This window comes from Babylonia areolata, chromosome 26 (assembly GCF_041734735.1).
Source record: "Babylonia areolata isolate BAREFJ2019XMU chromosome 26, ASM4173473v1, whole genome shotgun sequence".
Lineage (NCBI taxonomy): Eukaryota > Metazoa > Mollusca > Gastropoda > Neogastropoda > Buccinidae > Babylonia > Babylonia areolata.
In genome coordinates this window covers 5443800-5456135 of record NC_134901.1, presented here as the reverse complement: position 1 = coordinate 5456135, position 12336 = coordinate 5443800, and positions in this window count along the sequence as shown.

Here is a 12336-nt window from a genome sequence, read left to right as displayed (position 1 = left end):
TGTGTTTGTGTGTGTGTGCAGCTTAATTTTCAGTTTCTGCACTTTCACATCCAGTAACCTTGCATTTCCTTTAAATTTCTTTTCTGTTTTTGATTTAAGGGTTTTTGTTAATTTCATTTTTTCAAAAATCCAGGTAATGGTTCAGATTTTGGATGGCTTCTGCCATTTTTAACACGACTGGTCTAGGCAGTATGTTATGTTTTTAATCAGTTCGTGATGATTGATTTTATGCAGAATGATCAAATTCAGCTTCTCCTGGGTTTATGCATTTTGTTTTGGACAGACAAATATTCCTGCTGAATTTTACTTGTCATGTTTTGAGGATGAAAAATATTGCACTGTTTATGTCATGTTTTAATGTTGTATTTTTTATGTCATATTTTAATTGTCATGGTGCATATATTGTTAGGATGTTGTATTTTTATGTCATATTTTGTTTAATTGTCATGGTGCATCCATCGTTAGGATGGTGTATTTTTATGTCATACTTTATTTAATTGTCATGGTGCATCTATCATTAGGATGTTGTATTTTTATGTCATATTTTATTTAATTGTCATGTTGCAGCTGATGTTAGGAGGTTTTTTTTTTATATATATTTTTTTAAGTCATGTTGTTTTAATTTTCGTAGTGTAGCTATTGCTAGGATGCTCGTGTTTTGGTCCTGTTTTAATTGGCGTGGTGTGGCTGTTGGCAGCATGCTGTCCTGGTTAAGTCCTGTTTTGAGTGTCACTGTGTCATTGTTAAAATGTTGTCCTGTTTAACCCTTTCACCGCCAGTCAATTTAGAGTACAAAATTCCCTTGTGCTATAAACACAGAAAAGACCGTGGCTAAGAATACCTGGGGATTCCCCCTCCGATGTATAGAAAATACGGCCTATCCTACCACCGAACATTAAGAGCAGTAGGTTCATGGATAACAGACCAATGAATGGTCACCTTTCAGTGACATGCGTCCTCTACCACGCCTGTGCATAAATGCGAGCTTGGCGGTGAAAGGGTTAAGTCCTGTTTTGATTGTGGTGGTGGTGTGCCGGGGGCAGTGGGACTGACAAGTATGCACTTGGAAGGAAGGTGTGAAATGTGTTTTCATGTCCTGTTGCACATACTGCTTGATTGTAGACATGGAATTAAAGTATTAGTTTTCACATTTGAATGTTGTCATCAACATGCATTACTGGTGTGTTCTGTGTGGGTCAGGGGCCAAATGTTGTATGGTAGAATAGAATTATTTCTGATTTTTTTTAATTTAAAAAAAAAAAAATAATTTTTTTTTACATGAAATGTGCTCAGTCTTGTTTGCCTACTTTTTCAGATTGAATGGGCTTGTTCTGTTTCCAGAGAACAAGATGTGCATTGGGTTTCAAAGTGTTATAATGTCCACACACACACACACACACACACACACACAGGGACATTCATCTATCTCAAGAAGTGTCCATTGCATAATCTAACTCCATTCAGGATTTCCATAGATATGTGACTGAATTTCAGGAACAATGAAATGAACAAAATGTATGTGTGCTGTTAATCCGAATATTGGTTTGTTGATTAAACCATTTTCAGTTTGGTCATTGACTCTGATTACCATTCAGGTTTTAAATTAGGTGTGGCCTTTTAGGGGACAAGGAGGAAGTGGTGGTTTGAATGACGAAAGTTGTCATTGATCAGTCGGTCTTGTTTACAGCTGTTGAATTAATTAATGCATGTGTGGGTGTATGTGTGAATGTGTGTCTTCATATTTTACATTTATTCGCTTATTTATCACCATTGTTGTCTTATTTATTTATTTATTTATGTTTTATTATTATCATTTTATTAGTATTACTAATATTATTACTACTACCTTTTTCTATATTATAATTATTATCTATTTATTTATTTATTTATTTATGCAAGCTTATCTATTATTTATTCCCCCGGTTTTTTTTTTTTTTGTTTTTTTTTCTCTTCTCTTTCTCAAGGCCTGACTAAGCGCGTTGGGTTACGCTGCTGGTCAGGCATCTGCTTGGCAGATGTGGTGTAGCGTATATGGTTTTGTCCGAACGCAGTGACGCCTCCTTGAGCTACTGAAACTGAAACTGAATTAACTTCAAGTGGTCATCTTAAACATGTAGAATGGAGTGAAACATTGTCCAAAAATGACAGAAGTTGAGAACACTTTGAACGGTGTGGGCACAGGGTGGAGGTACAGTGTGTGCAGCATTACACAAACAAATCAGTGTTCCAGTCTGTGGTCTTGGTGTTTGTTTTGACATGTACAGCATATCAAACACATTTTTTTTTTTTTTTTTTTTTTTTGCTGCCCCATCATCTGCACCGTTTCAGTGGCATTACTCCCACGCCGCTCATTTAGATTCCCCCATACACGGCCACACCCGGGTTCGTCTGTCGCAGTTCCAGCGTCGGCAGTCCACAGGGAACCATCGATGTTAGGTCGCCTGGAGGCCACACACCAGAGGAGACCCTGCACTGCTGCTGAGTCACTTCGGTGGTGTTCAGTGGTGCCTGTTCTGATTTTACGTACTTAGGACACCACCTACTAAGCCCCCTACTAACGACAATAATGGCTTAGTCGCGGAGCCAGACTGAGTGAGCTTCCCTCCCAGAGTGGAGACCGCCACCACGTCCCTCAAACAACAGCCCTCGACGAATCCGCCGATACTGACGACATTGACAGGACTCACCCCAAGCACAGAAGTGGAGGGGTATCGAAACTGAGGTCACCATGAGAGCAGGGCATCAAACACATTCTTGTGAAACTGTGTGTGTGTGTGTGTGTATTTGTGTGTGCACACGTGCGTGTATGTGTGTGTGTTTCAGTAAATGTTTAATACCTTGTGCACTCGTTGTAGCCCTAAACGACAGGCGCAATAGCCGAGTGGTTAAAGCGTTGGGCTGTCAATCTGAGGGTCCCGGGTTCGAATCACGGTGATGGCACCTGGTGGGTAAAGGGTGGAGATTTTTACGATCTCCCAGGTGAACGTATGTGCAGACCTGCTAGTGCCTGAACCCCCTTCGTGTGTATGTGCAAGCAGAAGATCAAATACGTACGTTAAAGATCCTGTAATCCATGTCAGCGTTCGGTGGGTTATGGAAACAAGAACATACCCAGCATGCACACCCCTGAAAATGGAGTATGGCTGTCTACATGGCGGGGTAAAAATGGTCATACACGTAAAAGCCCACTCGTGTGCATACGAGTGAACGCAGAAGAAGAAGAAGTAGCCCTAAACACTATGGAAGAAATAAACCGATGGTCGTGATTGTTAGTTTTTAAGGAAGGCAAGACAGCTGCCTGAAATCTTGAGGGAAATAATTATGTGCATGTGCTTTAACAGTATTCATCTTTATTCAGTGTTTTTTTTTCATTGAATTAAAACATGTTATCTTTGATGAATGTATGAAAATAAATGAAAAAGAAGACTATGTATTTGTGTACACTGCACACATGGGACAGCGTGTGCGCATGCTTGTTTACACTTGCAGTGTTCCAGAATATTAAGATATATACAAACGCCGTTCTAGCGGAAAGGTGAGCAATTAATTCTGACAACTGGTTTTTTAAGGAATACTATGGTGTTTGCTAAGTACTGAAAATCTGTTGTCACAAGACAAAGATTGATTGCCGGTTAGGTGTCTGTAGTTCAGACTGTTCCACCAGTTGACTGATTGTAAATGCAAGAATGGTGTTTGCCTGGAAAAGTCTTAACCATTTAGAATTAATTTTAATATGCAAATATTTACAAATCTTCAACACAACTAAAAATAGGACATGGTTCACTTTTGAAGATTTCCCCATTCAGTTCATTTGTTTCTTTGAAATATTTTTTTGCTTAATGTCATCTCTTTTCTTTCCCCCATTTTCTGCCTCTCTTGCCTATTCACCTGTATATTTAAAGAACTCTCTTTCTTGAGTGGTCTGTTTCTGAACTTGATGATAAGGTACTTTTTCTCGTACTTTTTGGTGCCCAAAGAATGTTTGAACTCAAAGATGATGATTATGACAATGACAAAACTGACATCATCCGACTTTCTTCAAATCCATCTGTCCAGTGAGACATCATTTCTGAGTGAGTGACCATGAGTGACAGTGGAGGTGTGGTACTTTCACATAATTTGATAAGAGGGGTGACGGGTGCAATAGCCGAGTGGTTAAAGCGTTGGACTGTAAATCTGAGGGTCCCGGGTTCGAATCACGGTGATGGCGCCTGGTGGGTAAAGGGTGGAGATTTTTACGATCTCCCAGGTCAACATATGTGCAGACCTGCTAGTGCCTGACCCCCTTCGTGTGTATATGCAAGCAGAAGATCAAATACGCATGTTAAAGATCCTGTAATCCATGTCCGCGTTCGGTGGGTTATGGAAACAAGAACATTCCCAGCATGCACACCCCCGAAAGCGGAGGATGGCTGCCTATATGGCGGGGTAAAAACGGTCATACACGTAAAAGCCCACTCGTGTGCATACAAGTGAATGTGGGAGTTGCAGCCCAGGAACACAGAAGAAGATGAGAGGGGGAGGAGAGATAGAGGAGTAGTGTGAGACAATTGGTCGAAGGCCAGAGGGCAGGTAAAGTGGGTGTGGCTCAGCTGTCAATAGATTGTCTTTTCACAGTAATTAACTGCCGGGAATGGCAACAGCCAATCATCCATGATGTTCTTGAAACCCAGGGGTTGACAGACGATATACAGGAATCACTTTAAAAAATTTTTTATAATACTTTTTCACGCTTTTTGTCACAGATCAGTTGACCAGTTGATTTATGGAGGAGACAAACTGGATGCACAGCAGGCAGTTCGTCAGATCAGTTACAACCAGGAGGGAGGGAATATTATCAAAGCGCTCTCTTCTCTAAAGGGGGACTCTTTTAGGTGTAAGAAAAGCTTGACAGCTCATTCTCTGAGAATGTGATTGATTTTCTATGTTGACCAAACCCAGACTATGTCATTGCTGGGCCAGTTATTCACTTACATGACAACAAGTGTGATTGTTATCACAAATGTATAAGCCATTTTCTTTTCTCTTACTTGTGTAATCAGGCACTATGCATGCTATTTCCAGTTGTATATTTATTTTCTTTCTGAGTGTCATTCTTTGGAGGTAGAAATAGACGTTTTGATGCTTAAAAATTATCTTCACTTTGAAATGCCAGAATAGTTATATGGATTAAAAATAATTGGGGAATAAAGCCTGGGTTACCACATTCATTTCACAAAAAATATTTTCTTTCATTCTGTATATCTATAGTTCTTGGCCTAGAATTGAAAAAAAAAAAGATTATCCCTGAATCCTAAAAATTCCATGGCAAGGGGAGAACACTTAAAAAAAAAAAAGTTAATTTTTTTTTTTTTTTACCAAAATTCTCTGTCACTGAACAGGTTAAGTTTATATATTTATATTTTTTATAAGGATAACTTTTCTGTCTTGTGATATGTGTGGGTGTGGTTTGTGTGTGTGTCTGTGTGTGTGTGTTTTCAACTGAACCTTGATAAGCTCTGAACCAAACTGAATTGAATCGAGCTCGTTTAGTCTGGTCTAGATATTTGTATTTGGATCTCATAACTGTGTCACAGGTACTGCAACTCTGTCAATGTTTTTCCCCCACTTTCACTGCTTTGTTTTTCCAACCGTCACTGTTGTGTTTGTCTTTCTGTCACTGTTGTGTTTGTCTTTCTGTCACTGTTGTGTTTGTCTTTCTGTCACTGTTGTGTTTGTTTTTCCAACACCATCACTGTTGTGTTTGTTTTTCTGTCACTGTTGTGTTTGTTTTCCAACACCGTCACTGTTGTGTTTGTCTTTCTGTCACTGTTGTGTTTTTCCAACACCATCACTGTTGTGTTTGTTTTTCCAACACTGTCACTGTTGTGTTTGTTTTTCCAACACCGTCACTGCTGTGTTTGTTTTCCAACACCGTCACTGTTGTGTTTGTTTTTCTAACACTGTCACTGTTGTGTTTGTTTTTCCAACACTGTCACTGTTGTGTTTGTTTTCCAACACTGTCACTGTTGTGTTTGTTTTTCCAACACTGTCACTGTTGTGTTTGTTTTTCCAACACTGTCACTGTTGTGTTTGTTTTTCCAACACTGTCACTGCTGTGTTTGTTTTTCCAACACCATCACTGCTGTGTTTGTTTTTCCGTTTGATTTTCAACACTGTCACTGTTGTGTTTGTTTTTCCAACACTGTCACTGCTGTGTTTGTTTTTCCAACACTGTCACTGTTGTGTTTGTTTTTCTAACACTGTCACTGTTGTTTGTTTTTCCAACACTGTCACTGCTGTCTTTGTTTTTCCAACACCGTCACTGTTGTGTTTGTTTTTCCAACACTGTCACTGCTGTGTTTGTTTTTCCAACACTGTCACTGTTGTGTTTGTTTTTCTAACACTGTCACTGTTGTGTTTGTTTTTCTAACACTGTCACTGTTGTGTTTGTTTTCCAACACCATTACTGTTGTGTTTGTTTTTTCCAACTGTCACTGTTGTGTTTGTTTTTCCAACACCGTCACTGTTGTTTGTTTTTCCAACACCGTCACTGTTGTGTTTGTTTTCCAACACTGTCACTGCTGTGTTTGTTTTCCAACACCGTCACTGTTGTGTTTGTTTTTCCAACACTGTCACTGTTGTGTTTGTTTTTCCAACACCATTACTGTTGTGTTTGTTTTTCCAACACTGTCACTGTTGTGTTTGTTTTTCAACACTGTCACTGTTGTTTGTTTTTCCAACACTGTCACTGTTGTGTTTGTTTTTCCAACACCATCACTGTTGTGTTTGTTTTTCCAACACTGTCACTGTTGTGTTTGTTTTCCAACACTGTCACTGCTGTGTTTGTTTTTCCAACACTGTCACTGTTGTTTGTTTTTCCAACACTGTCACTGTTGTGTTTGTTTTCCAACACTGTCACTGTTGTGTTTGTTTTTCTAACACTGTCACTGTTGTTTGTTTTTCCAACACCGTCACTGTTGTGTTTGTTTTTCTAACACTGTCACTGTTGTGTTTTTTTTTCCAACACTGTCACTGTTGCGTTTGTTTTCCAACACTGTCACTGTTGTGTTTGTTTTTCCAACACTGTCACTGTTGTGTTTGTTTTTCTAACACTGTCACTTTTTTTTCTCCAACACTGTCACTGTTGTTTGTTTTTCCAACACTGTCACTGCTGTGTTTGTTTTTCCGTTTGATTTTCAACACTGTCACTGTTGTGTTTGTTTTTCTAACACTGTCACTGTTGTTTGTTTTTCCAACACTGTCACTGCTGTGTTTGTTTTTCCAACACTGTCACTGCTGTGTTTGTTTTTCCAACCGTCACTGTTGTGTTTGTTTTCCAACACCGTCACTGTTGTGTTTGTTTTTCCAACACTGTCACTGTTGTGTTTGTTTTTCTAACACTGTCACTGTTGTGTTTGTTTTTCTAACACTGTCACTGTTGTGTTTGTTTTCCAACACTGTCACTGTTGTTTGTTTTTCCAACACTGTCACTGTTGTGTTTGTTTTCCAACACTGTCACTGTTGTGTTTGTTTTTCCAACACTGTCACTGCTGTGTTTGTTTTCCAACACTGTCACTGCTGTGTTTGTTTTCCAACACTGTCACTGTTGTGTTTGTTTTTCTAACACTGTCACTGTTGTGTTTGTTTTTCCAACACCGTCACTGTTGTGTTTGTTTTTCCAACACTGTCACTGTTGTGTTTGTTTTCCAACACCGTCACTGTTGTGTTTGTTTTCCAACACTGTCACTGTCGTGTTTGTTTTTCTAACACTGTCACTGTTGTTTGTTTTTCTAACACTGTCACTGTTGTGTTTGTTTTTCTAACACTGTCACTGTTGTTTGTTTTTCTAACACTGTCACTGTTGTGTTTGTTTTTCTAACACTGTCACTGTTGTGTTTGTTTTTCCAACACTGTCACTGCTGTGTTTGTTTTTCCAACACCATCGCTGTTGTGTTTGTTTTTCTAACACTGTCACTGTTGTTTTTGTTTTTCTAACACTGTCACTGTTGTTTTTTTTTCCAACACTGTCACTGCTGTGTTTGTTTTTCCAACACTGTCACTGCTGTGTTTGTTTTCCAACACTGTCACTGTTGTGTTTGTTTTCCAACACCATTACTGGTGTGTTTGTTTTTCCAACACTGTCACTGTTGTGTTTGTTTTCCAACACTGTCACTGTTGTGTTTGTTTTTCCAACACTGTCACTGCTGTCTTTGTTTTCCAACACTATCACTGTTGTGTTTGTTTTTCCAACACCGTCACTGTTGTGTTTGTTTTTCCAACACTGTCACTGTTGTGTTTGTTTTTCCAACACTGTCACTGTTGTGTTTGTTTTTCCAACACTGTCACTGTTGTGTTTGTTTTTCCAACACTGTCACTGCTGTCTTTGTTTTTCCAACCGTCACTGTTGTGTTTGTTTTTCCAACACTGTCACTGTTGTGTTTGTTTTCCAACACTGTCACTGTTGTGTTTGTTTTCCAACACTGTCACTGCTGTGTTTGTTTTTCCAACACTGTCACTGTTGTGTTTGTTTTCCAACACTGTCACTGTTGTGTTTGTTTTTCAGTTTGATTTTCAACACTGTCACTGTTGTGTTTGTTTTTCCAACACCACCACTGCTGTGTTTGTTTTTCCGTCACTGTTGTGTTTGTTTTTCCAACACTGTCACTGTTGTGTTTGTTTTCCAACACCACCACTGCTGTGTTTGTTTTTCCAACTGTCACTGTTTTGTTTGTTTTTCCAACACCATCACTGTTTTTCCGACACCGTCACTGCTGTCTTTGTTTTTCCAACACCATTTTTTCCCCAACATTTTCACCTCTGTGTTTGTTTTCCAAGACTATCATGCTCTACTTTTCTAACACTGTCATGCTCTATTTTCCAGCACTTTGACTGCTGTGTTAATGTTCTTTTTTTTTAAGTACTTCCTCCGCTGTGATTGTTTTTCCAACACTGTCACCGCCGTGTCTGTTTTTCAAAAACTGTCAGAGCCGATTTTCCCATACTTGTCACCATTGTATCATTTATTCAAACCTTTTCCAAGAAAAGAGGAGACCCAATTGTACACCTCTTCTGCAATGATCTAGTCATTTACAACTATGATCCTCAGACTGACTGAATTGTACATGACTGAATTGTACACCTCTTCTGCTGTGATCTAGTCATTTACAACTAAACCCAGAAAATGAAAACCGGGGATTTTATTTTGTAGAAGTAAATGGTCTGTAGAGTCCACAAGTGTGGAGAACATTGAGTAATGACATTCACACCAATCATTACAGAGCAGCAGCCTCTCTATGCTGTTCTATAGGTTTGGTTTTGTTGACCTAACTGATCACTGAGTCAAACTGTTGAGGACATGTGCCTCTCTATGCTGTTCTATAGGTTTGGTTTTGTTGACCTAACTGATCACTGAGTCAAACTGTTGAGGACATGTTTATCTGATGGCTGTGTATCTGTGAAGCAGCCCACACTGACCTGCCAATGCGTTACCATTAATATGCATTTTGCTTACGACACTATCTTTGCCTCTTACTATCTAGTTTTTTTGCTGTTGGCATTCTCAGCAAAATATTATAAACCAAACACTTCCCCCTCTCCCCCACCAAAAAATCTAACTTGTTATATTTCCTCCCTCTCTCTCTTGATACGAGAACACACACACACACACACAGAGGCATATTGCTTCCAGGGTACAATCACAGTCATGCCAGTCCACAGATAATGTTACCTTTAATTTTTATTGAAAATCCCAGCTCAAAGTTTGTGTAATAGAGAATGCACATCATTCAGGGTTCCACACTATGGAGACAGGGACAGATGAGTGCCCCGATCAAATCACAATTGTTTGTACTAATTTACATCCTCTCTGGATTGAATAGAACTTTACACATTGACAGATAACTAAAAAAAAAGAAAAAAGAAAAAAAAAAAGAGGATCTCTAACCAGAAGCTGTCAGCTACACATGCCAAGTGAACATCTAACAGTTATGATGATAACATCGTCACGTCGACCCAATCCACTGATTGTGTTCATGAAACGAGGCACTAATTTAACACTTTGCCAATCAGGATCCAAATCGGTCACCAACATAGGTCACAGCCAGTCACAGTCCACATAAGCAACTTCCATCAACTGGACTTTTTTTTGGTTTTACATTGGGGGTGGGGGCCTACGACACTCAACATGGGTTCTCAGGGAGATACTGGGGTGGGGGGCATGGGGGCGGTAAGGAGTTCTACAGAAAGAAAGAAAAGCACACACACACAACATAAACTAAAAAGTATTCCTCCAACCCATGAAATGTTTGTTTTGAGCTGTTTGAAAACACACGACTTTTTGTCCCTTAACGGCACCGGCACTTGACCGAGGGCATGAAAAAAAAAAAAAGAAAAGAAAAAAAAAAGCAGTACTTTTTGGCATGCTTTTATCTCCATTTAGTCAATTTACTTCTTTCACTCTCCATCTCTGGGGTGGGGAGAAAAATGCTGAGAAATGTGTGCAAAAAAACAAACATGACAACTGAGGCAACCACCAATGCAGCAGTACACACAAGTACTGTAGAATGAAGGGACGGGTGAGCAAATTGCAACACTCCATACAAAGCACAGTTCACTCATGCCAAGTTATGGGGCGAGATGAAGAGCCAGACAGTTTAGTTCCCAGGCCAGAACATGCACCTGGTGGCTGGACCCGACCCACACGACAGCTCACTCGCGCCAGACTGACCATTCACAGAAAGGGCGTGTCACCCCCCCCCAATACCCACAACATGGACACAACAGGTCTTACCACTATGGGACTGATGGGACTCACACATGAAACCTACATTGAAATATTTCATGGTGTACAGATGATCACATCAATGAAGAACAGAGTGCTAGCACATGCGCACGCATGCACGCACACATTTCAGTTTCAGGGTGGTGGCGGAGGGTGCAGACAAATCCATATACGCTGCACCACATCTGAAAAAGTGGAACAAACAAAATGGGGCAGACGCATGACCTTGGCATATAACCCAAACATACTGATCAGGCCTTGATGCACACACACACCAATACACACACTAAGGCTTGACCCCACAACGTGTGGACACAGGACAAACCCAGGCCTTAATACACACGGCACTAACGCAGGCAACAACAGCAGTACAGGCTCTCAAACCAAAGTCCCAGACACAAGCCACCTCAAAAGAGATGGTTTCCACAGACAACAAATAAAGCAGACCGGGGCACAAAGGGCAGACTTTCCAAACACACGACACTGCCACACCCACCCACACTTATCCACCTTCCTTCCCCCTCCCACACTGGGGACAACCACGGGGATAGACATCCAAGGCAAGCTGGCAGCCCAAGGAGCCAAACAGAATGCTGACACAGGACCACAGGCCTCGGGGAGAGCTGGGCAGGGGGAGCTCACTGACCATGCACAGCATGTTTAGAACCCACAACCAATCCTGCTCTTTTGCCTGTAAACCCAATATTAAAAAAACAAAAGAAAAAAAAAGGTAAGTAGTTGTGCAAAGTGCATATTCAACAGTAACAGTTGGTAGGAAAACAGTCAGTCATTCAACCACCCACCCCATCCCCCATTCGCTTCCACAACACACTATCCCTCGCTGCCTTACAGCAGCCCACTATCTCCATAAATGCATGGCCATAACATACACTGCAGCATGGGTGGCATGTTCTATTCATAGCTATCAGGCAATCATCAATATTAATGTAGAGCTGTAAATGTAACATGTACAATGACACATTTGTCTTTTCTCCCCCCCCCCCTCCACCCCCCAAAATGCAGTGATCTAATCTGTTACTCAAAAAAGTAAAAGGAATATGCTGATACACAAAAAAATATTAACTAAACTGCACAAGAATGAAGGACACTTCAATACCCTTAAGATGCCAATATGAATTTAATCAGCTGACACTCACCTCTTCCCACCTATCTCAAACATAACGTAGAAATTCCCATCAAGATGTGGCTGCTTCAAATATTCAATCCACTGTTCAACTTCAAAATGCTGATTCATTTCATCACACTACTTACCCAAGAAAACAATGGACTAAGGATGGGATCCAAACCCAGATGCCTCGTTTCTGGTCAAGACAAATGTTTGATTCTGGAGTGCAGCCTCTGATCTGTTTGCTGAATAAGACTTCTAAATCTGTACACCGTGTCCAAAACGGCTACCCCCCCCCCCCCCCCACCACCTCCTCCCCCAACTAATAACATTAACTTGGGTAAAAACAGAGCTATGGTGCTGGACAGCAGTGGCAGATGATATTAAAACTGATCCCAGCACACACACAGAGATGTATATCTAAAAGGGGGGAAAAAATCCCTACCCA